Here is a 24039-nt window from a genome sequence, read left to right as displayed (position 1 = left end):
TTTTGAGCGTGTTTGTCCAGTCTCCATATTTTGACATGCTGTAAACATGCTTGCTACTATAGTTAATGTGAAGATGCTTTCACAGCATTCTGTGTCTGGCATACTGAGGTAATCATTCTGAGCACACTTCTCTGTTAGTACCATCCTTCAGAGGACATAAAACATATCTTACATCTGAAAGACAGAATAAAGTAAGCTAGAAATTTATTTCTATGCAAAGTATAAACATGGCAACGTGGACAAGGTGGAAATTAAGTGCAATCAACCAAATCTAAGTATATATTAGGGGAAAACCTAATTTAAAGAAAATAACATACATTTATAACGAAGGTGAGCAGCTGAAAGACCTTTTTTATATAAACTATGCATGTAAATACTATTCTGAAATTTTTCTTAAGACTATTTTTAGCTTATTTTATCAGAAACATTTCAAAACAAAGCTATTGATAATGTTAGGAGGCAGGAGTCAGCAGTCAGCATTACTGAACGACCACTCACAGCAGAGCAAAACTTTGGCTATGTGTGATAAAGATGCAGTCCTAAGACAGGTACAAGGTCTGTCACTAGTTCCAGAAGTAGCAGGTCCTGATTTTGGGTGTAGATAAGATACAGTGTTTTCTGGTGCTTTGGAAAGCCATAAGCAGAAGGGTAGATAGGGATGGTATAAAGGCATACTTAAGCTGTACACATCCTGTGTTGAGAAGTAGAGACCCTAAATTCCTCACTGCTTGGAGGAATGCTAAAACCAGAAAAACATGAGACTGTTTCACTATTTTATGAAAAAAAAGAGAGCCTATGTGTGGCAATGTCAAAATACCATTGCTGGGGTTCTTCTGCCTCTGGTAACCTGCTTCGTGGGAGGATTATGATCTAGTCTGCCCTTTTGTTTCTAAATCCTTCTGTCCTTCAGAAGGAATGTCTTTCTCCAGTCAAAAATCCTCTGTTGTTCAGTAACATACACCCTGAAGTGAAAAAATGTTATTTGGATAGGCAGACTTTTAAATGACCAGGACTGCATGCAGGCAGTATAAAGGATAAATGACCAATTTATACACATAGGCAGCTACACTTTCCATTTTCCAAATTTACAAGGCTGCTATCCTTGGATTGATTAATTATTGCCTAATTATGCAGAACTATGGCTCCTGCCTGCCTTCCGTAAAGAACTGTCAGGTCTCATTGTCTGTAGATGGCTAAGCAATGGCAAATTTTAAAACAAGGCTGCTTGTTATAGGCATGTTTGCCTCCCTGACCTTGGTAATGGCCAATCAGCTGCTTCTTGATTATTCTCCTTTCTGGTTTGGTTTTTTTTTTTCTCCCCAAAAACTCAAAAATATCTTTTTATGCTGTGACAATGTTTACCTCTGATCAAACCAAGAGATTAAAATTGTGTACTCATAGTTAATCTCTTTCAAGAAAAAAATAATCTTCTTCAGTCAATTATGTTCTTGCACCATAGATACATCTGATCAAAACCAGTGTTTAGTACTACCTTGGATTAAGTTTGAGTTTTTAAAGCTTTGGGTTTAAAAGTTTTGGGTTTTGGTTTTTTATTTTTTATTTCTGAACTTTTTATCTGAGTTTAACACACACATATGAGAAAAAGGTTTTCTTGGTGTGCACTGGAGATAGTGGAAAAAGCTAAGCTGAAATGCTGAGGCCATTAAAGGTTTGTTTTATTTTGAGACAAATGTCTATAGAGCATGATGTATTATGGTGACTGAATTTTACATGTACCATCATTTTTTTTATGATGGTGCTCCTGCAGCAGAGCTAAATGTACTCTACAGATGGACCTGCTACAATTTTCTCCATTCTCATTTATAATCCCAGGCAGCAATTCTTTCCTCCCATCAAAAATATTTTTATTTATGATTATGTGTCTGCTGCCATGAACTGTTAGACTTTTTAAGAGCAGGCAAGGAGAATCCATGAGTTTCTTTCCATTCCTTTTTCTTCATTTACTTTTAGGCTAAGTAATGTATTTGGTGTATTCAATGCAACTCCTGTTGACATAAATGAGAATTCCATGTGCTGATGAAGGGCAGGACTGAGTCTCTGTTTCAAATTAAGAACAGGTCACTTTCCTATCAGCTCACAGTGGAAAGAAGAAGACAGAATCTACGGGTCTTTTGCACATGGGACGCTCATTAATTCTCAAACCAAACCCATGAGTTAGTGAAATATTGTTACCATTTGCTGTGATGTGGAAAATTGAAGTGGAGAAGGGCTTGCTCAAAGTTAGAGGGAAAGTTTATGACAAGCCGGCCGTTAAAGAAATTCTAACCTGTTTAACCACAGGCTTGTCCTACTTTACTTATATAACCCTAGAATAACCCTAATTATTTATTACTCCTTTAAAATTGTGTGAAATTTTGAAACTTCTGTTCAAGAATATTTAGTATGACAAGTAATGAAAACAGATTTTCTTTCCAATCTCTTCTGATGACAATATAGAAGACAACACTTACAGATTTTTAGGTTGTTTTGGGCCTGGATAATACAAAAAAGTAAATTTATTTTAATTGCCAGGGCTGTCTAACAATTTGTATACTGTGTTTGTGATCAAAACCTGTCAATGATAAGCAGAATGTTTGCAAAATATTAGCATCATGGATTGACAGAGATAGGCATGAATATAAATATTGCAGCATGTTGCCTTTTACATTATAGTTTACTTAAAAAGTCTTAATTTAGGTGTATTGTAAATATGTGTGCTAACACTTGGTGAAATATGATTAATATAATTTTTAAATTTTCATAGAAATAATTTATTAAGAAAAAATATTTCTCAAAACATTGATAACATTGATATTATTACAGTAGAACCTATGAAGAAGATATCAATGCCTGTTACAAGGCTTCAAATCTCTCCATCTTCAAATAAATTTTGTCCTTCTACTTCATTCATTTCTATGCTATTGTATTTGATGATAACTGTTCCTGTAGAGCACAGTCAAAAAAGACTCTGAAAGTGTTTAAGATGACTAAACATAAAAAAATGAAAAAGAAAAAAAAATTGCAATGAACCTGAATGAAAAGGTTGCTTACTATTTTGAAGGTAATGAAGTATATTCCCAGAAATTGACAATGCTTCTGAAATAAGAAATATAGCAAAATTTGTGTCAGGAATACCCCAAATCATTAAGAACAATCCTTTGGGGTAAATTTGCATCCTTTTAGTCATTCTGATCTCTCAGTGCAAATTCAGGTCTTGTCTGTGTCTTCATCAGAGGTGTTTTGGGAATGACCATGGTTTTTCAAAGAGATCAAACAGCAGCATGAGTTATAAAGTCTCTTACACCTTCCAGATCCCTTGACAAGAGTTAAGAGTTAGATATTTCATAAAATGTCTGTCTTTTCTTAGGAAGTACTTCTTTACACAGCTACAAACTTTATAGACCTTAAATTAATTAATTGTCATGTGGTTTCAGTTAGTAATCTGAATCTTGTCCTGGTTGAGGATGAAGGTGAATCCAGTTCTGGATTTAGAATTTGGTGCTAAATCTCCCTTTTGAAAAGGAAACATAACATTTCCTCTCTACTCATGGCAATAGCACATATGCAAAGGTGAAATATACCTGACAATAAATTAGAGGTAAACAAAAACTGAAGTAACAAACCATGCAAAGTATCATGTTTGCCAGTTTTCAAGAGATTTGCTTTAAATTTCAAAACATGGTGTGTCAAGTCAAAGTCAGTTTCTTTGAGAAAAATTTCAATTAAAAATGTTTTTTGAACTATCATTCTTCTCACTTGAGAATACTGTGTTAAAAATAACTCTTTACACTGCTTCCTAAAGAGCCTTTTGCTGCTCTGAAAGATAAAAAGGCTCTCACACATTACCTCTCACCTTTAGCATTTGCTGTGTGGAAACACTGCATAAATTGAAGGGGAAAGGAAGCTGTTTTGAAGCTGGGAGAGCACAAGGTGCTGACAGAGTGAAGGCACCTTTGCTTGGGTTGGTGTCTGAAGCACAGCGGACAATTGGCCAGGCAGAGGGAGCCTGACTCCAGCTGAGAACGCGTGCACTGGGCTGACCTTCCCAGCCAGCATGCCAGCAGAGATTAGGCTTCCCTCAAGTGCTCCCTTGTTAACCCAGCTTTTTCTGCAATGTCATTTGTCTTTCAAATGCTTCAAATTGCTACCAATCTTCCAGTAGTCCAGATCACTTTCTTTTATTCTGTGTGTTGGCCAAGATAATATTTCATCTGCGTGCACTGCTTTCTTAATTCTCTGTTGGCTATTTAAATAGTCATGATTAATAAAATTTATTGTGTTGTCCCTGAATTCCATGCTTGAACTGTCCAGAAGATCTGCTTCTTTTCCCAGGAAGAATCGTGGTAAATAAGGTGTGGTTCCTTTGGCTCCAAGTAAGCTGATTGAAGGCAGAACATGATGTGGTGTTTTTGATATACCAGAACAGCTTTAGACTTTGGTTAGAAGAAAATACCCTAACATCTTAAAAAAAAAATGTGATCAAAGCATGCTTACTCCTCAGAGATTTAGCAATTCATGTGGCAAATCCATATGCTTTATTCTCTGTAATGTCTGCTGAGAAAACCTGAGAATCTTCTGTACAATTTTACTGATCAGATGTGAGAAATTTATCACCTGGAGAACCATAAGAGACATTAATATGGCTGGGGAGACGTAGGGCCTGAAATGATGTTGCTGACACTTGCTGAAGGACTGCTACCTTTTTCTGTCTCTCAGAATTGAGGTTTAAACAAAAAAAAAGTGCAAAGATAGTGAACTCTTTCAGCTGTATAGGGCGGCAGCTCATGGTACCCCTGACTTTGTCCTAGTGCTTTTTTATTTCCTGGAAGTCTACAGGCAATATCTGGTAATTTTTGAATTAGAGACCTTAGAATGAGTATTAAAGAAGCAGCAGCACCCAAGTAGAAATACTGTCATGGAATGTCTTTGCCATTTAGGTGGAAAAGACCCCCAGCCAGCTCTTATTATACTAAGCACCAGCAATCCCCGGATCTCTAAGCAGTAATGAAATGGGATTGCAAAGCAAGTTCCCAGGAACTGGTGCCTTTTATCCAGCTTTGCTCAGACAGTACATTCTGTATCACCTTCTAGATTCATTATTTTGCTGTGTTTTACTGATTTTTCGCTATGAGCTTTGGGTTTTAGGGGCTGTGGCCACAGCACTGAGGTCATTCCCTGAAAGGACAAGCTATATTTTCATGTCTAGTCACTGCTGAAAAAAATAATTAATCTGAAGTGTAGTGTTATCCAACAATGATAATTATAATAATCAGTCACTCCCAAACTGGGATTTTTTATTGGTAACAAATGGGCTCTTAGTTTGGGTCCAATTGTATGATTTGGCTTCAGTCCTGCAAATACTTATCCAGATACTTAACTTCAGTGTCAGGAATGGTTCCACTGAAATCACATGTGTAAATGTTTGTTGATCAAGGCCTTGAATAATTCTAAAACAATCATCCCTTTCCCACATGTCAGCTCGTTTGTGGGGAATAGTTTCATTAAGCTCTTCTCCACCACTGTCTCATTGCACAGCCTAAAGCATTATGCATATCATAAATCATTTAATACCATTGTTTTCAAAAATTGACTGATTTGAATATTTATTTTTATCTGGAATGCACCATTCTCCAATGGTATTAAATTATGTAGTTGCAGTGAAATAATTTTAAGGACATATTTTGATTAAAAACTGCTGAAACCTTTTGCGTTATACTTCAGAAGTATAGTTGGCTTTGTACAGGTGATATAGTATTGTGTGCATGGTGATGTCTGTGCATAGACAGATGTCAGACAAATTTTTAAAAATATCTATCAGTCTAAAGCAGCACAAACAACTATAATTCCTGCTGTACAAAATCTCTCCCTGCTTTTGATTAAAAACACTTGATTAAATGTTTTCTATTTTGTTGAGAGTAACCATGCTTAGTGAAATTACTAAACTTGCGTAGTAATGACTTAAGTAATGCAGAAGTATTTTTTGGATTGAGACTTCATGTGCATAATGATTGTGAATAAACTTAACCCTTTTCTTGTGCTTGTGTCATACAGATTTTCCCATGAAAAGCGCACAATAATTTGATGCTGTTATTTATGAAGGGGAGGTAGGAGGTAGAAAAGTAAAGCTGGTGTTCGGTACTACTACTTGTCTTTCTTTTTCTATTCTGTTAGTTTCTTCACCTAACACTTCAGCCAGTTTTGTTTGAGGATAGAACAGTTAGAGCACTGATATTACACAGAAATAAGACTTTCCTAGCCCTCATTTCTGCAGCAGTAGGCATCTTACAATGCCAGTTGTACCATGCCTTCTGGATCCTGTGATAATAAAAATGCTAGTGTAAGTGAATGAAAGAACAGATGTGAGATGATGTCAGCATCAAGGGAAGTGTAGCTGCACTGATTTGGCATTCACTGAGTTTGTAAATGAGTCTCTGTGTACCCTGAGGGGAGAAGGTCACAGCTGGCAAAGGAAGCAAGTAAGATAAGACAAGGTTCTCTCTCATCCATGATTGAAAGTTGTATGTTCTGAACCACCTTGATGAGTAACTTGCCTTTGAGCTTGATCCTTAATCAGCTTGGTGTGGAGGCTGCCTCAGAAATTAAATATTTCTCCTGTTGGTCTCACATATGATGAGGCTGCATTTATGTTTGTAGTGGAGGGTGAGACCCTCCAAGTTGTCCTGTGTCCAGAAATAAGATTTATCCTTATGAAGACCCGGCAACCAAAGTTTCTTAAGCACCCTACTTCAAGAGATTGTCATTTTGGGAGCATGAGAAAAAGACAGAAACTGCTTCTGGGAACAAGGACTATAATCAGTTAGCCATAACTGGGATTCAGGTAAAGAGACCTTTAAGTCCTTCTCCTCGTGGATATAGTAATTTATGGCTTCAAGTAAATCACACAGCTTTTCTCTAGTCTTACTCCTTATATGCGATGGCTGGGACAACTACCTACATCTGAATTTGACTAATTTGGTGGTCGCTGAAAAAAGCTGGAGATCTGTAGATTAAGAACACTTAATTATGAGCTAATTGTGAGTATGACATGGCAAAATAAAGGAGATCCCAAGAAAATTTCTTCTCTTCAAAAGGGTATATGCCTGCCTTTCAGTTTTGCTCCTGGCTATCTATGTGACCTGAATTCTGTGATATATAAGTTTCTTATTGGAATAAGTAAAGTCTGTGCAGGCGTCTGAGAGTAATATTTGACCTGCTGACAAGGAAATACAGGATCCATAAATGTGGTGCAATATGAAAGTATTGCCTGCAGTTGTGCTGAAGCTGTGCAAAGACAAGGAACTGGAAGCAATCCAAAAGAGGTGCAGGTTCAACTTGGTGACCTGACAAGGGTCTCAGGGAGTACATTCCTGTCCTAGAGTGTCCCTGCATAAAGCCTCACTGTATTGGCTGTAACCTGCAACAGGCACACACAATTACAGGAAGATTAATAGAGCAACAGAAAGTAGATGGAGAAGAAAAACAGCAGATTGCTTGGGAATCTGCCTGTATCGGTGCCATAGAGTAGTGACTTGTACCTCTCATCGGGCAGCTCAACCAATTCTAAACATTTTGAACCCTCAGGAGAAGTGGCACTCTAGTCTAGCACTAAATTCTAAATTCACAATTCACATTTGTGCCATGTGTATGCAGTAAGACTTTGTAGTGTACAGTTACTGTGACAGAGTTATTATCAGAAATGTTTGTTTCCTTAGTGGAGATAAGACCTGAGGATATAGTTGTGGTGAGGTGAAGAGTAAAGGTGTGCAGTGCTGCTGGTAGGTGTTTTTTAAAACTTGAGTGTGAGGCACTGTGGAAGAGTAATTGGTAGCAGGAAATGGGTCTCGTGGTCTTTTTTAGGCCTAGCACTGAAAAGGGAAAATGTGAAAGCTCTTGATCAAAGAATAGCATCTGGGAAGACTGTAAGCTCCTCAGCATATGGAGGCTTCACTGTGTCTCATACCTGCACATATAAAGTAGTGTGAACTGTCAAGTGCCAGAACTTTACTTCCTTCTGGCCAAGACAGAAGATGTGAAAAGAAAGACCAGGACAACCCCTTTGGAACATGCTAACTACCTGAAGGCCAGAGACAGTACAGAACATAGTTAAACACATTCTTGGAATCTTGAGGTACGTGTTTTTAGAATAAAAAAATGTTTACTGAATATGCACTATGATCTCAGAGATGCTTGTTAGCTCACAGCCTTTTTTTTCTTATCAGAAACCCTGTCTACTCCCAGGAACTAGTTCTGTCTAATGAGCTCCTGTTTTTTAATGAACAGCCATGGAAATGTATTTTTCTTGCTTGAATGACAATTCAAGTGGAACAACATTTTTGCTATCAAACTTTTAAAGAAAGTTTTTACTGACCCACATTTTGACCACAAGAGAAAATTACTAAATCCAACTCAAACAATTACTAAAGTGACTAAAGCCAGCTCCCTTACGACCCATAAACAGCAGTCCTAAGTAAGACCCTCTGAGCTCTCCATGTTCACAGCAGGCTCTGATCAGGAAATTCCCCCTGTGTGGGACACCTCTCAGAGCCAGCAAACTCCCAAGTTTGCTATACTTGGAGGATCGCTGCTAAGTGCCACCCTTAGAACCTGGGTCAATATCCCCACTCCTTGAGGCTCAAACCTTCACCTGCAGAGAAGATGGAAAGGCATCTGATATGAGTACTGCACTTAAACAGGAATTTTTCACAGATCTGTGCCTTGTCCATAATCCTTTAGGTGTTTGTGTGAGTGTGCCTATGCTATAGCAAATGTGTTGTGAATGTTTCTCCCTTAGATTTTTAAGTGGGTAAAATTCATAAGGTACCTCTATAAATGAGTTGGTATTGTGGTTATAGCAAATTCTATTGAATCTTTTGACAAATTGTTTAAATTAGGCTATTAAGTGCTGCTAAATTTAAATGTGGTTAAAATCTTCAGGTGCAAGCCATTGGTCAAGTCTAGGGCTAAGTTTGGCAGGCAGATTTGCTCTAAACTTTGGGACTAAGAGGAAGAGTCTCTGTTACTCCTTTTAATCCTTACCCTTTTTTTCGTTCTCAGCCTTCACAGAGATAATTTTTGTCGATTTTTAGGTTTTAGTCTGATTTTTCTCTGTGTGCTTTAACCATCTAGTTAGCAGTAGAGTGAGCCTTGCCAATGAGCTTTGTGATGCTTTCACTTTAATGTTAAACCTGCTTTTGCTAGTGATTCTTTGAACAACCTAAGACACCCATTCATGACACAGATTTCTGTGTGCCATTCCATGTAGGTAAATTAGTAGATTTATGCCAAGAAAGACATCGTGTAGCTTCTGCTATGCTTATACTAATGGAACTAACTTAATTGTGTGGAATTGGTACTGCTAAAATAAATTGAATTTGAAAATTTTAAAGATTTTGAAAAGTATTAATTAATATAATTAAATTTAGGCATTTGCTTTGGTTTTAAAGTACCAACTCTTGACAGAAAAGCTTCTGTTGTATCATTAGTATGCACACTGTCCATCTTTTTTAAATAAACAAAAGTCAGTTTTTTCTTTTGAAAAAAAAGATTTTTGGCATACCATTGAGTGATCATCGTTATTGCCTTGTTTGCATCAGGGTGCAGACTCTGGCATGTGAGTTGTGTTGTGTCAGGGAGTTGTGTCAACTGTACAAATTTTGCAGGAGTTTCAGGAAGGCAGGAATTTCTTTTGTTTTTCAGTTATTTTGCGGCCATTGTTGAGAGCATTAAGTGAACAGAGCAACAGGGTTTTTTGGAGGATGCTTACGCAGTGCTGTAGTACATTCATTACACTCATAGTTAGAAACAACTGTTATACCAAATAGAGTTATCAGAATCACATTCCTGTACATATGGGTGCCTCAGCTGTTCTGCCTTCAATGGCTGTCTCTGGTCAATTTGTGAAGAATCCCATAAACCTGAATCCAGATGTGGTCTGTTTTCCACATTTGTCATCAATCATGGATATGGTGTCTTGTAGTCGTGCAGCTCTATGTTCCTGCCTGTCTTTCCATAATGCAGTGCTGGAAGAGCATCAGATTTCACAAGGAATTTGTAATATCCAGATTTACTGGATGGTATTATTTGCAGTGTTGTATCTCTGTGTGGGAAGTCTATAAGGAAATGTTCCCTGCTCTCAATGTGCTGCTGGTTTAATCCCTTCTGATAAGGATTTATGAAAACTAATTATGAGCCAGTTTGGTCTACAATGAAGCTAGAACTGAAGCTTCTTTCAATGATGTGGATGGAACCCCTGGTATGTCACAGTTAGTTTATTGTAGAGGATTCTGCTGGGACATGATGAGTCTAATCTAAGGGAAATTACTCACTCTTTATCCAAATATCTCCATATGTTGAGTAGACAAGCAGGTTTTTTTAGTATTTAGTGAATGAGTAATTACCAAAGTATCAATTATAGTAATTAATTGTTAATGACATTCATTAGTGGCTTGGATTATCTTGGCATGGAGAGCTTCCATTAAGTTGTATTCACATTTTTTATAGAGCAGTATTAAGAAGGTTGTTCAATTATGACCAAATGAAAATAAGAAATCTGTGAATCGACATTTAACAATATGATTTTGGTAAATGAATGGATGTCCCAGCTGCAGGAGAATTTTAACAGAAAGACATACAGGAAAAAAATACACCTTATCAGCAAAGGATTATGTCTATGTTTTTTCAGTTAGTAATATCACTGCTAGTGTTATAAATAAATGTTTTTTCTCTACCTGTAAATAGCTTATCAGAAAAAATTCCAGAAATTAAAGGACTTAGTAATTTTACATTTATTAGAAGGTTCAGACATTAACTGAGTGTTCTTCTATGCTGCTGAGTCTGTTTACAATGAAATGCCTTGGGCCAGCACTAACCAATGGGACACTTCAGAAGATGGGTCTAAGGAGTGGACGAAGCAGCTGGTGTATCTGTACGCTGTTTAACTCTCAGAGCTGCTCCTGGATCATTGGGCAAACTGAAATCTTCAAGCAGAGTGACAAGCAAATGCCCAAGTCAGTCCCCTCAGGTGCAATTAGAGCAGGCCTGTTGCTCCTGCAGTGACCCTGGGTGCACTTTGGGAATGCACGGTCCAAGGCTGTGCAAGCTGACCCAAAACAAACAGGGCTGCATCAAGTGGAAGAATGACAGAGGACAAAGGGAGTTCAAATTTTTTCTTTATACGCTATGGCACAGTTATTGATGAAAATGAAATATGAGGTTGAATTTTTCAGTAGTTTGAGTAGGAGATAGAAGCTTTGAAGTTGCATCATAAGATGATTCTGCAGTGCTGCTTCAGAGCATATAATTCTTGAGCTAGTATTTTAATGATATACTCTATGTATCTCTTCACTTGTAGTTAAAAAAGACATATTGAATGTTTTGTCCTGTGTCGGGGGAAGTATAAAGAAAGAACTCGGGATTGATTTCAGTAACACGTAGTTTTAAAAGTACAGAAAGAAACCCCAACAACATTAATTTATGTTTTCTTTTGTATCATCCACCAAAATAGATAATACAGAACATGTAAAATCAAGTTTTATTTCCTGTGAATATTGGTTTTATTTCTTTTTTCATAATAGTCTTGTTCATGCAGTTGTCTCTGACTGCCAGTTTTAGTAAAAAATATGCAATTAAATGTTTTGATAAGATAATTGTTTTATTTACTGCTAGCATGACATCATAAACTAACTTTAAAATTATTTTCAAGCACTAAGAAAATAAATTAACATAATATTTTGAGTATTAACATATTAATTAACATGAGACACAATATTGATGGAGAAATATTCAAACTGGACTATTGGAATATCACACTGCAACACTGGACAAATGAAAGTGCATGTTATACCAATGGAATAATATCTTCAAGCATATGACATTAAATAAATGTGCAGTTTTCTGTGAATAAATTAATAAAATGCAAGATTCCTGCTGTAGAGAAACAAGTCTGGGATGTCACTGGGTAAGTATATACATAAGGCTGAGTGATAGTAAAATGAATAAAAGGCTGATTACCAGTTTGAATACCTGCTCTGTCCCTCATGCTACTCTATCAGTACTCCACAGGGCATGTGATGCTGTTGGCTGTGCTACTTACAAAGAAGAATTCAGCAAGGGATATTGGAGTAGAGTTTATGCTGCTTCTAAAATTCAGGGAAGAGGTGGCTTGAGGTATATTTCACTATTTTAAAATATCTTTCTCCATAGGTTACTTAAGACAGCGACACATCTCACAAAGAAAGGCCTTACACTGCTTCTTAGAAAAGCAGTCAGCTCATGTATAGATAGGGAATTGTTCCACTAATCAGAACTGTCGAACAGAGAATTTAAAATGTCTGGCTTCTTAGGAGGTTTGCCATATACCACTCTATTGTCCCAAGGGGACTGGAGGTGGATGAGGGCTGTTCAGACTGACCCAGTCCTCCTCAGTTCTGTTAAAAATGACAGTCTGTCAGGACTATGAGTTTAGTTCAGCTGTTTGAGTCCTTGGCTGTTCTTGGATCTTAAAAAAAATTACTCTATGTTCTTAACTATCACATGCAGAAGACATGACAATATAACTACAAGCTTTGCTAGCACTATGTAAATCTCACCAGTAAAATGATTTGATTTGTTATACGTACTATGTTTTCTGGAGACATAAGTGTAGGCTAATGCCACTGTGTGCATCTTCTGGATAATGGTTTCAGTTGCAGTGCTTCTCTATAGTGCAGTGCCTCCACACACCCTTTAAGTCCTATCTTTCAAGTGTAAAATATGTTAAGATACAAAAATTAAGGTATTTTTTCCTCAGTATCTGAATCCTTCATTCTGTCAAAGTGGAAATACTGCTCAGCTAGCTGTACATTAAATTTTTCCTTGGATACAAAGATATCCTGAGTTCAGGGGAGTCTGGCAGTGACATTATTTTGGATACAGCTGTTGATCTAGCTGGTTTGTGTCTGGAAGGAAAGATGGATTGTGCTGTGACTGGGGTGACATCAGGCAGTCAGCTGTGAGACAATTACCCCCATACCTTCTGCTCCCTTCCTAGTATGTCTGTTTGCCCTTTGCATCTCAAAGTGCCTACACAGACTTTATGACCTTTATCCTTACAATCTTTAATGCCTTATGCCAGACAACAAAGCTTTTTCAAGCTTCTCAGATTACTACTCCAGATCTGTGAAGAGACTTTTCCAAAGATTTTTATATCTGAATCTGAATCTGAATTAGATGTCCTATTTTTTAGACATTACCTGAGAAAATAAACACTATTTCTTTTCTAAGTTGCACTTGATGGAATACATAGAGATCTTGTGTGTGCCTGTATACAGGCTTGGAAAGAGCTTCTTGGCATATGTTTGAGCCTTATAATATTTATTTTGTTGTATGCTCTCACAGTGAATTGTTTGGGATTTTTTAAATTCCTTTAAATTAAAGTTCTCAAAATAGATAGTGAGTGTCTAGCAAATACATTTTTTAAAAAGTTATTTACTTACCAAAAGGAAAAAAATACAGAGTAATTGAAATCAGTGCCATCATTGCAGAAGCTACCTTTGAGAGCCAATTTGTTCTTTAATTACTCTGCCCGAAAGAACGACAGAATGAAGACGTTGGGGATATGTAGGGTTCAGTCCAAAGATTGCACTTGAGGGTATGTAATGAAATCTTGCTGTATTAGTGCTTTAGTGAAAGATATGAGAAGGAGGGCAGGAAAAGGGTGATTTGTATGCTTTATTTTCTGATATGTTTAATCTATACGCTTTCACTTTTGGTCCCACAAGCACAGAATTTCATCTTTCAAAAACAGAAGAAACCAAAATGGGCTCTTCCTCCAAGCTGTGAAAGGAAACAGATTTAGGACTCGCTAGATCTGTGAGGAGAAAAAACTTTGAAAATGTAGACCACCAAAAGTGAACTTCCAAGGTGCCAGCATGTGTGCTGACTCCTGAGTCCTAGCTCAAGTGCCGTTGATGATTTTGCTTAGCAGAGCAGGGCACTGGGAAAAGAACTTGCTTTCTGCAGCAGAATTCCCTGTGTAGGAGTTACTTGTCTTTGCTAGTTAAGTTTCTGCATTCACAGAAATGGAAGAAGACAGTGCTCAAAGTTTTCTGGAAGATTGGAGTTGGAAGAGGAAACTTAGGGAAAAATGTGCTTCCATATTAAGAGTCTCTCTGAAATAGAGACTTGTTTAGACATTTATATTGGCTTCCCCTCCCCTTGGAGCCAGTTGTTCCCCCACTCCTGCTCTAGGCTTCATCTCTTTCAGCTGTGCTGACTCAGCTGTTTGTTGGACTGTGCTCCTAACCAGTTCTGTGAAATCTAGCTTAAAAAGAAACACATTTCTGGTTGAAAAGTATATATCTCATTTCACTGATGCACTTTAGAATGTGGCCACAGAAACAGCCAGACCAGCGGAGCTAAATGGACAGAGACAACAGATTGGGAGCTCAGTGAGCTGATGTAGGCGATCAGAAAACTTTTCAAGTGCCCTTACACCATTCCAGGTTCCTATGCAAAAATCACCCTACAGAAAACCATAAGGACAGGATTTTCTTATCTTTGCTTTAGTTTTAGTTATGTGCTCTTTGACAAAAAGTCTTGTCCTTTGATTCATTTGGTATAGTTGATGAACAATATTTTGTAAAAATTTCATTGGCGATGCTTATAACAGATACAATATAAATTCTTCAGAGTATTCCAGATGAATCTAGAATTTAGCAAAACTGAGCACCTAAACATTCTCAGAGAAACTGAGTTCATTTACAGTGCTTCAATTTAGTAGTCAACCTAGAGAAAAATATTCATCCAGACATGTCTCTAAAAGTCTTGAATACTCACAGTTCTTGAATTTGTGAGTCTAGTAAATGTGAAGTATATACACCAAATTTCATATATATATACACAGATAATTTCAAAATAATGACTGGGTAAAAGGCTTGTAGAGCACACAAGGCCACATTTAAGAAAGTGAGAGATTCATTAGATATGACCTTTCCATTGAAAATGTCACCTCACTCTGAAAAAGACATGAAATACATCATCCAGAACAAATTATTAACATTGATAATAATTATTAACTCTATAGAAAGAAGTATGGCTTATGTATAGATAATTGATATCTTGCTACAAAACTAATTCCATTCCTTTGGCTACCATAGCACTATTATGCTGCAACAACAGAACAAAAGCATTGTAAGAAGTGATTGCAGCAGCCAGTTTCAAATATATTTGCCTGTTTTACCAAATTCTATATGCAGAAAGACAATATTCTCTTCTGTCTTCCAGCTGCCATTGCTTGCTGTGAAAATCAACCAAATTCTACATCCACAACCAATGCTCAACAAGTAAAACAGATAAAATTACAGCAACCAACCAAATTAATAGACTATCATCTTATATTATCCCTTAAAAAAAAAAAGGCAAACTTATTTCTTTTTTACAAAAATCCCCTAAATCTTCCAATTTTATGTTTTGCTTTTCTGAAATTCCAGAATGCAAGAAATGGTACTCTTGGGACACTAAAGAAACATGTACCTTTATAACTGAATCATGTCAATATGAGTTTCTCACAGTAGCTAGAAACTACACTTTACATGAGACATACAGCATTCATCAGAAGTTATTTTTCTTGCTAAGAGTTGTATTTTAACATTTTTAAGGAAGTTCTGTATTTCTGGATTATCAAATATCAAAGCCCTCAGATATGTTTTAGAATCACCACCCTCTATATATACTTAACATTACAAGAAACTATATTAAATGTTTAACCAGGTAAGTACAGCTGGATGTTTCTCTTATGTGGTGTTTAAGGCAAAAAAAACCTTATATATGCTTCTGTAAAAAGTGTTTATTAAAACTGACTTTGTTTTACAGTTTAGCAAACTCTGCAGGTAACTTTAAGAGCCTGCTCAATTCATTATCATTAAATCAACAACCAGATCTTCTTTCTGCCATTCCCTGGCAGGATTAATGGATTTTGGCATGATTTGTCTATTTAACAGTGAAAGCTCTTGCTAGCAAGCTTGAATAATTCTCAGTTGTGCTAACTTCATAAACCTATTTTAAGGTTTTAACTTTGACAAAAGATTAAAGATAGTGACACATACTTCTACCTTTAAATGCATCTAACATGATTATGGTTAATCAGTGTAACTAAAACATCAAATATGTATTGTATGGTACGTGTGACTATATGTATGATTCAGGTATTTTTCAATATTTTGTGGTTTAAAGTGAGATTCCACAAAAGAATTGATGTACTAATATTAAAGCATCTGCATAATATCTAATGGCTTGAAATATTAAATGATACTTTTTAATTAAGGAATTACTAAACTCTGTAACAGGAACAGCTCATTTGTATTTCAAAACACACCTGAATCAGAAAAGTGAGAAATTATTTTATTTGATCTAAAGCTGGCTTTCTCAGCAAACCCATTTTAACCCATTAAGCATTGCAGTTTCTATCGTTTTTCAGACAATCCCGAAATCAGTATTCAGAAAAGCTTGAAGAAAGGAGAAAATAGAGGAAAAAATATTTTCAGCCTGTCTGACAAGACTACATAAAAAGCTTGTGATCAAAGGATCTTAAATACACGTTACTGGTGTGACAAACAACATTTTTGTCCTTTTATTAGATTTATTTTCCTTCTGAAAACTGAAATGGCCAGAGTATAGTTTGTGAAAGAAAGCCGGCAGGGTTGTATTCTTTGATTCCTAATTAACACCTTCAGTCTCAAAAGAGAACTAACAGAAATACCATAAAATGTTGCAGCTGCATTGTTATTCCGCTTGGTTGGTTTGTTAAAAGTCGGCTGGGCATTGGCAGCTGCAATAAAGGAGAAGCTCAATGGATGTTTTGTATTGTGCCCACTGAAGTGAAAGAAGGCAACCATTTTATTTTCAAATGGGCAGCTGCATAGTGATGTTTAAATGGAGCTAAATGTGAGATTTACTGTTAATTTATAGTAATTGGTTATAAATAAAGTGGCCATATAGCTTGGCTTTCATCTAAGAAAGCCATAGAACACAAGCTGAAGGGGAACCAGTTATGAAGGGTAAAAAGTGAAGAGTAAAATAGTAGAGTGATGAAAAATGCAGTTACTTAGAAGGAGCAAGGGTATTCAGTTTTGCAATGTGATGCAGCAGCCACCTTGGAAACAAGCATTCAAGCCTTCTTTAGATAGTGCTTTGAGAAGTAAAGGTAGACATCCCTTTGTCCCAGTGTAGAGGAAACCAGTGTTTTAATGCCGGGGTTAGAACCAAGTGCAGCTCTGCCTGAAAAGCATAGGCTTGTATTTTCAGTAGTATAATGAAGGAGATGTTTAACTCTCGTCAGATAAATCTCACTCACATTCAAAAAAAGCAATTAGGGAAATATGTAAATCTAGATGTTTCATCTAATGCTAGCTAAGGGGTTACCAGTTCTTTCCTTGCACAATGACTGAACTAAAGAACTTCAGTGTCTGTGTAAGAACCATTGTCCCAGCCCCAGAGCCCGTTGGAAACCGAGTCCAGACTGGTCGTGGGAAATACCTACATATTTGACACAGGCCCCATTTCTGAGAGAAAAGGGGGTGGAATAGAAAGTATGGAGATTTTACTGTTGCATTCTAATCAGCCATGATCTGCCTAATTTGCTTTGATCAGGAAGATAAACTAATTTTCTTATAGGCTAGATAGAAGTAATTAGCAATCCAATGCTTTCATGCTTTTGTAAAGGGTAAAGAAAAGAATAGCAGAAATTATAATGGTGGGAGCAAAGTACCCCTTTTCGGCTCATCTGAAAACATTGTTAACTGAAAATAGGATGGTGCCATAGGAGAGAGGCCCTGATTAAGGTGCCTTTTTGGGCTGGGATATCATTGTTCAACAGGATCTATAATGTTACACAGCTGCGTATTTCTGAAGACTAATTTCACATGACTTTTAGTATATTTAGCTTCTGTTCTCTTTTATGGAAAAAGCATATTCCATATAAACAGTACATCTGCCATTCTGAGAGGATGGTGTTTGATTTCACAAGGCATTTTAATGTCTTTTTCCACAATTACATTAGAATAATTCAGTGGTTTATTAATGTCTAGATCTGCTGACTGCCATAAGACTTCAAGATGAGGGTTTCTGAGGCCATAATAGTGAAATCAAAAGCTCTGTAACCATAGCCAAAGTCAAATTACTGGATATCCCAGTCTCCTGATTCTGTTAGGTAACATTTGCATGGTTCTGTGGACCTGAGCTGTGACTGGCAGCCTGACAAATGTGCTGTGCTGTAGTATGCCTCAGCTGAGTTTCCTGGGAGCTGTCACTCCTCCTTGGCTTTGGCCATTCTACTTCAGTATAAATTAAGATGTCTTGCAAAAGTTTCACAGTAAACCCCTTAATATGCAGACACAATGGCATGCCATCTTTATCCAGGCAAATGGCTCATTCAGATCTTACTGAATTCCATAGGCTGCAGAATCTCTCATTTTTAATATCTGTCTGCCCCTACATTTCCTCATCTTTATATGAATTGATTAGTTCAACAACCAGCTTGCTTAGTAATTCTGTCCACCTACCTCTCTGTATTTTCAAAGTTTTATTTAAAAAGTCAGATAAGCTTAAGGACTCTACTTTTCATTTATGTTACTGTTGTATTGCAGTCCACAACCATAATTGGGATTGTGGATCCACTATGTCAGGAACAGCTAAAGTATAGGGGCAGGCTCTATAAAAGCTTTCATAGGAAAAAAAAAAAGAAAAGCAGCTATTGGTGATGAATGGGAAAAACATTTTATGGTGTGGATAGAGAAACAGGGGCATGTGTTCTATCTCAAAGACGCTCCTATTAAAAAAAATAATATCCTTTAAAGACGGAGTTTGGAAAATTAATTTCCCCTGCCAGCAAGATGCATTGAATAGTATTTGGAGGAAAAATAAAAGCTCTGTTCCCATATGATAGCAGGCTTAAACTGAAGTATATAACAAATTTTTCAGTTGTCTTTCTACATCCTGTAATAGGTTGACATTGTAATAATCTGCAGTGTTTGTATTCCAACATATGATGGCAAAAGCTATGTTAGTTTCCATGTGAAAACATGGTAACAAAAAATCAAAACTGATGTAAGAATTATAAAAAAGTAGAAGTATTCATTGAAATAGCACTGAGAGTTGTGTTTAGCCTGGGAATATTTATTTGTTTTGCTTAAGGAGGCAGCACTGCGTCACAGATAAAGCATTGATTTGATATTCAAACCTATATTTTCATTTCCTTATTGCATTGCTTAGTGTCACAGCGAAATTGTCTCCCGCTCTACTATCTCCTCAACTCCTACTTAGCAGGTAACTCTTTGTGCTGTTCCTTGCAAAGTATTGCATAATTCAATATTGTTGTACAAAAAGTGCAGCAGGGAAAAGACAGCAAGCATGTAATTCCCCCCACCTGTTGGCAATAAACGTCCTTCTTGCATATGGGTGGGCAGAAGTTGCTCCCCTGGCCCTCTCAAGAGAAGACATAGCAATTCTGTTTCAGGCTTTTGAATTACATCACTTTTTCTGTGGGATGTGAGCTAGAGTTTAGATTCCTACAGCTGTTATTCTTAAACCTGAGGAAGGACTGGAGACTGCTTTTGTGCCTCTTTTTGAGATGCACAGAAATTAGTTTCCTAAATCCTTAGAGTTTTTTGACATGAAAAGCATGAGGAAATCAGATTATCTGTAGCTCTTACAGGAGGAAAACACTGACTCTAATTATGAATTTCTTTTTTCCATAGTGTTCTGTTCATTGTGAGGCTGAGCTGTTACCACTTTCTTGTGCTAATATGGAAATAGACAATTGTCAAAATGGTGCAGAAAAACAGTTTCACAATTTTGCAATATCACTCCTAGTCCTAAAGAGCTCCACACACACATGAAGTCAGATCTATGTAGACTTTTTTAGGAAGATATGTGTGAGCTCTGCCCTTGTTCTGAGCCATCTGGAAACCATCAGCAAAGCACTGAGCCTGACCCTACCTGAGCACTAACCTTACCAAAAAGGGTGGTTTTTATCTGGAGACACCTAAGAAACTGCATGGGAGAAAAACTTGTTCCACCTCATTGAGCCTAAAGGAGTCTGAATACAAGATTGAAACCTACATGAAACTGGACTCCCTAAGCTCTGCTTTCAGGAAACACATTCTGATTTACAGACATCAAAGATTTCAAAACTGTTTCAATTGTTCTTACAGCCTAAATCACATTCACCTTCATTAGGGTTTTACTAATTTTTATTAAGTCCTCCTTACTGTTTTCTGTATTTCTAGAAAGATCTACCTATTTATATTTTATAAAAGAAAGCCCAACAATCAAGTCACAAGTCTTAAAAGTCTTTACTTTGTCCTGACAAAAATAAAGACAGCTTCTCACTTTTCTGTGTAAAGAAAACTAGTTTCTTTCACTAAAAGAAAAGCTTGAATAACCAACCAGGCATTACAGTATACTTCTGATGTCAGAAAACTTGTATTGGTGCAAATTAGGAATCATGTTTCTTCATTTATTTTCCTTGTTCTACCACTAGTATGAATATTGTGCGTACATTTTTTCTTCTAATTTAATTGGTCACCCATACCTGCCTTAAGCCATTTAAGGCACTCCAGGTTGTCTGGGATGTCTCCATGGGATACACATGATATGGGCTCTACAGGAAGGGCATCCTCTACTGTGCAAGCAGCGTTCGTTGGGAGCCCGGCAAGCGATCCCAAGTGATGAACCACAGCTAAAACAATCTGGCAGTTTAGTTTACTTTTAGTTAGCCCAGAGCCATGGCATGGCTCCCCCAGGAATCTTAAAGACACACAGAAAATTGCAGTATTGTTAACACAGCAACCTGTGTGAAGGAGGAGATTTGGAGTAGAAAACACCTTTTTTAATTTGTGTGACAGGCTTCATATGAGGATTAGAGTGAGCTGGGCTGAGGGTGGATGATCTGTGATGCCATATCCATGTTGCAGAGAGTTTTCAAATTTAAATTACAAGGTTTCTTCCTTTGATAGTGAAAAAAGTGTGGGACATTGTGACAAGGAAGGGTAGGGAAGGGAAGGGAAGGGAAGGGAAGGGAAGGGAAGGGAAGGGAAGGGAAGGGAAGGGAAGGGAAGGGAAGGGAAGGGAAGGGAAGGGAAGGGAAGGGAAGGGAAGGGAAGGGAAGGGAAGGGAAGGGAAGGGAAGGGAAGGGAAGGGAAGGGAAGGGAAGGGAAGGGAAGACTTGACTAAGCTTCTCCTTTCCAAAACCACTAGTGGGAAGGATAATCTTTGTGTATCCTGGTAGGGTAATCCAGTGATCCCCAGTCTATGTGTTCTTGACATTCACAGTAAATTTTCTAATACAGCAGACAAGTCTATTTGTTCAAACAACAAGATCTGTTTGGATTGGGGGAAATTTGACAGGGGTCTGAAATTTTTTTCTTTTAAGATAAAAAACTTTGACTAGCATTGCATTACTGGTATCTCAAACTATGCCTAGGGTCTCCAATGTGTGATGTTGTTCTGTTTTCCTCTTTTCTTTGGTGCCTAAACATTTTGACCATACTATTTCAATAACAATAATAATGACGATGATAATAATAACAATAATAATAAGCCTTGGGCCTGTCAAAGTAGGTCATACCTTGGCTCTGGTTTAAGCTATTTGATACAAAATGCAAAAAAAGAAAAAAATTCCCTGGGATGTAAGAGCAGCTTAAAAAATGTTTGTGTGTGAAAGCAGCACAGGTTTTGAGGGTTTAAAGCCTGGCCCTTAGCTTTAGTTGAAGAAAGTTACATTAAAACTGCATTGTCCTAAAGAAACACAAAGCAGTATGTAACATGTTAGAAATTATTAAACCTTTTAATTATATAAAGTTTTTGGAAAATATCATAAATTATGAATGCTTAATAAGGATTAATATAAATTTCTTGTCTGTACTTTAAATATACAACAAACAAAAAACTTCTGCTTAAGGGAAATTTTAGACTGTTTCTTTGGATAAAGCAATCAAGTTGTGCTTTAATCAATTTCTTTGTTGAATTCGAAGAAACATACATTCCAGTCTTAAAATAGTAACATAATTGTAAAGTTGTCAGTCTACGGTTTCTGTTTGAACTGATTACACTTGATAAAAATAACAAACCATGACAAATGGTGGGGCTAGGTTTCAGTAATTCACTGAAGAATGTCTCTACCAAGTCTTTGTGGCAAAATGTCTTGTTTGCAGGACAAATGCGGAGTTGAAATAACAACCCATGAATACCACTGGTGAAATGGCTATGTACACAAGGTGAATGCTAAAGTTTTCCCTTCTGAATGGACCTTTTAATCCAGGCATTATCTAGGCTCTGAAAAAGTCTTCAGTGGCCTTACGTACAGATTAATGAGAAAATCTGAGACTTGGAGTTGGGCTATTTGCAGAAACAGTTTTCAAGATTTACTGATGGTTTACAAATGCCATTTAAGCTTTCAAAGCCATCAATATGCTATTGAAAGGGATTTAGAGGGAAATCCTCCCACTATAGAGAACGAGGACTTTGAAGGATCTCGGTGGAAGCCCTTGGTCTCCCCACCCCTTCAAACCTTTCACCGGCTTCCTTCAGCATATAGAGCCCTGAAACACGTGGCTATGGGAAAGGGGGGGTGGCCCCTTTGAAAGGCGTTTGTATGTAACTGAATGTGCCAATCTGCTTTTGTTCAGGCATGAGAACTGAATAGAAGTGTTTCCAGAAAAAGTCTCTTGTGCTCATGGTCAGTTTTTCAATGGGCTTTCTGCTAATAGATTTTTAATATGGGAGCTGGAAATGGTGAAATACGAGTTTGAAAATTCTAGTGAATTGAAAAATTGCCCAAGAAAGTCTCTCTGCCCCATAGCATTTGTTAACCATTCAACCATATCCTTCTCTAATAGTGGCTTTCAAAGAAAAGGAACTTCATACATTATACATGTGACAAGAGAAATCACCTGAGTTTAATTTTTTTTAAATAATGTCCTTTAATCCACAGAAATTCTAAAACCTGTTTCTATGTTATTTCTTTTCTTTGGTTATTTAAAAATTCATTTTCAAACCATATGTTTTTATTTTTAAAGTATCCATTATGGGATTGAGTTAGGAAAAAAAGATGATGAACCTTAGATGATCATGTTTTAGTTAAAGGATTTGTAATTTAAGATCGGCATGGCTTGAAGTCCTTGCTTTTGCCTGTGCTGTTAAGAATCAGCAGGATTCAAGATGAAAATTCTGAAGATCTTAATGAAATTGTACAAATGAAAAGTGGCAGAACCTGCTGCACAGTTCTGGAAAAAGGGATCTCAGAATCTCTCGTGGATTATGCAAGGATATGCTCGGGCTTTATCCATTAGGTTCCTGAGAGATTTGTGGTTTTCAGTCAGAACAAATGCCCACAAAATCCCCTCTGTGTTCCTTTTAATAGCAACAGTATTTATGCATGTAAAACTGTGGTGCTGTCTTCCAGTCTGTCACAAGTATGTGAAAATTGAGATTGAAATGCCAAGGCCATGACTGAGGGGGCATTCTTCACCTCAAATCTTGACATCATTCCCCACATAGGACAGGAGAACAAAGCCAGGATGTGACCTGCTGTAGTCTCTTTATACCCAGTGTGTGGTGTGAAGAACATCATTGTGCATCCCACCAACTCCAAACTCCTCATGAAGGGAAAGGAAACTGACTAGATTCTGCAGAATGTGGAAAACAGGACAATACATCTCAGCAGAAGACCTGCTTCTGCTTAGTGCTTTGATTTCTGTCCCATATTTCATTTCTATCTCCACCATTTTGATTCTGGCATCCATTTTGCCACCATCTGGGGAAGGAGAGCAGCAGTAGCAGCGTGTGGCAGGTACTATCTCATGTGAGGTGATCAGTGTCATAAGAAGCCAATATCACGTAGCAATTGGGTGTTGTGGTGTTCATCCGTGCTACTTGTTCATTACAAAGCAAATGAAACCTATAGAAGAACTCCCAGATTGTCTAAGGCTTCTAGTTCTTAAAAAAGGATGGTGCATCTTCACCCAGAAAGAACCATCTGTTACATCCCACTCCTCTCCACAGGTT

At 37.2% G+C, this 24039-nt stretch overlaps 1 protein-coding gene across 1 annotated transcript in view; it reads left to right on the top strand.

Annotated features, from left to right (window-relative positions):
* The window catches only part of LGR5 (leucine rich repeat containing G protein-coupled receptor 5), a 91456-nt gene that overhangs the window by 1050 nt on the left and 66367 nt on the right, over positions 1–24039 (top strand). The window lies entirely within an intron of this gene.

This window comes from Melospiza melodia, chromosome 4 (assembly GCF_035770615.1).
Source record: "Melospiza melodia melodia isolate bMelMel2 chromosome 4, bMelMel2.pri, whole genome shotgun sequence".
Lineage (NCBI taxonomy): Eukaryota > Metazoa > Chordata > Aves > Passeriformes > Passerellidae > Melospiza > Melospiza melodia.
Note: the sequence above shows the minus strand (reverse complement) of the source record. Positions and strands in the feature narration are given on the sequence as shown.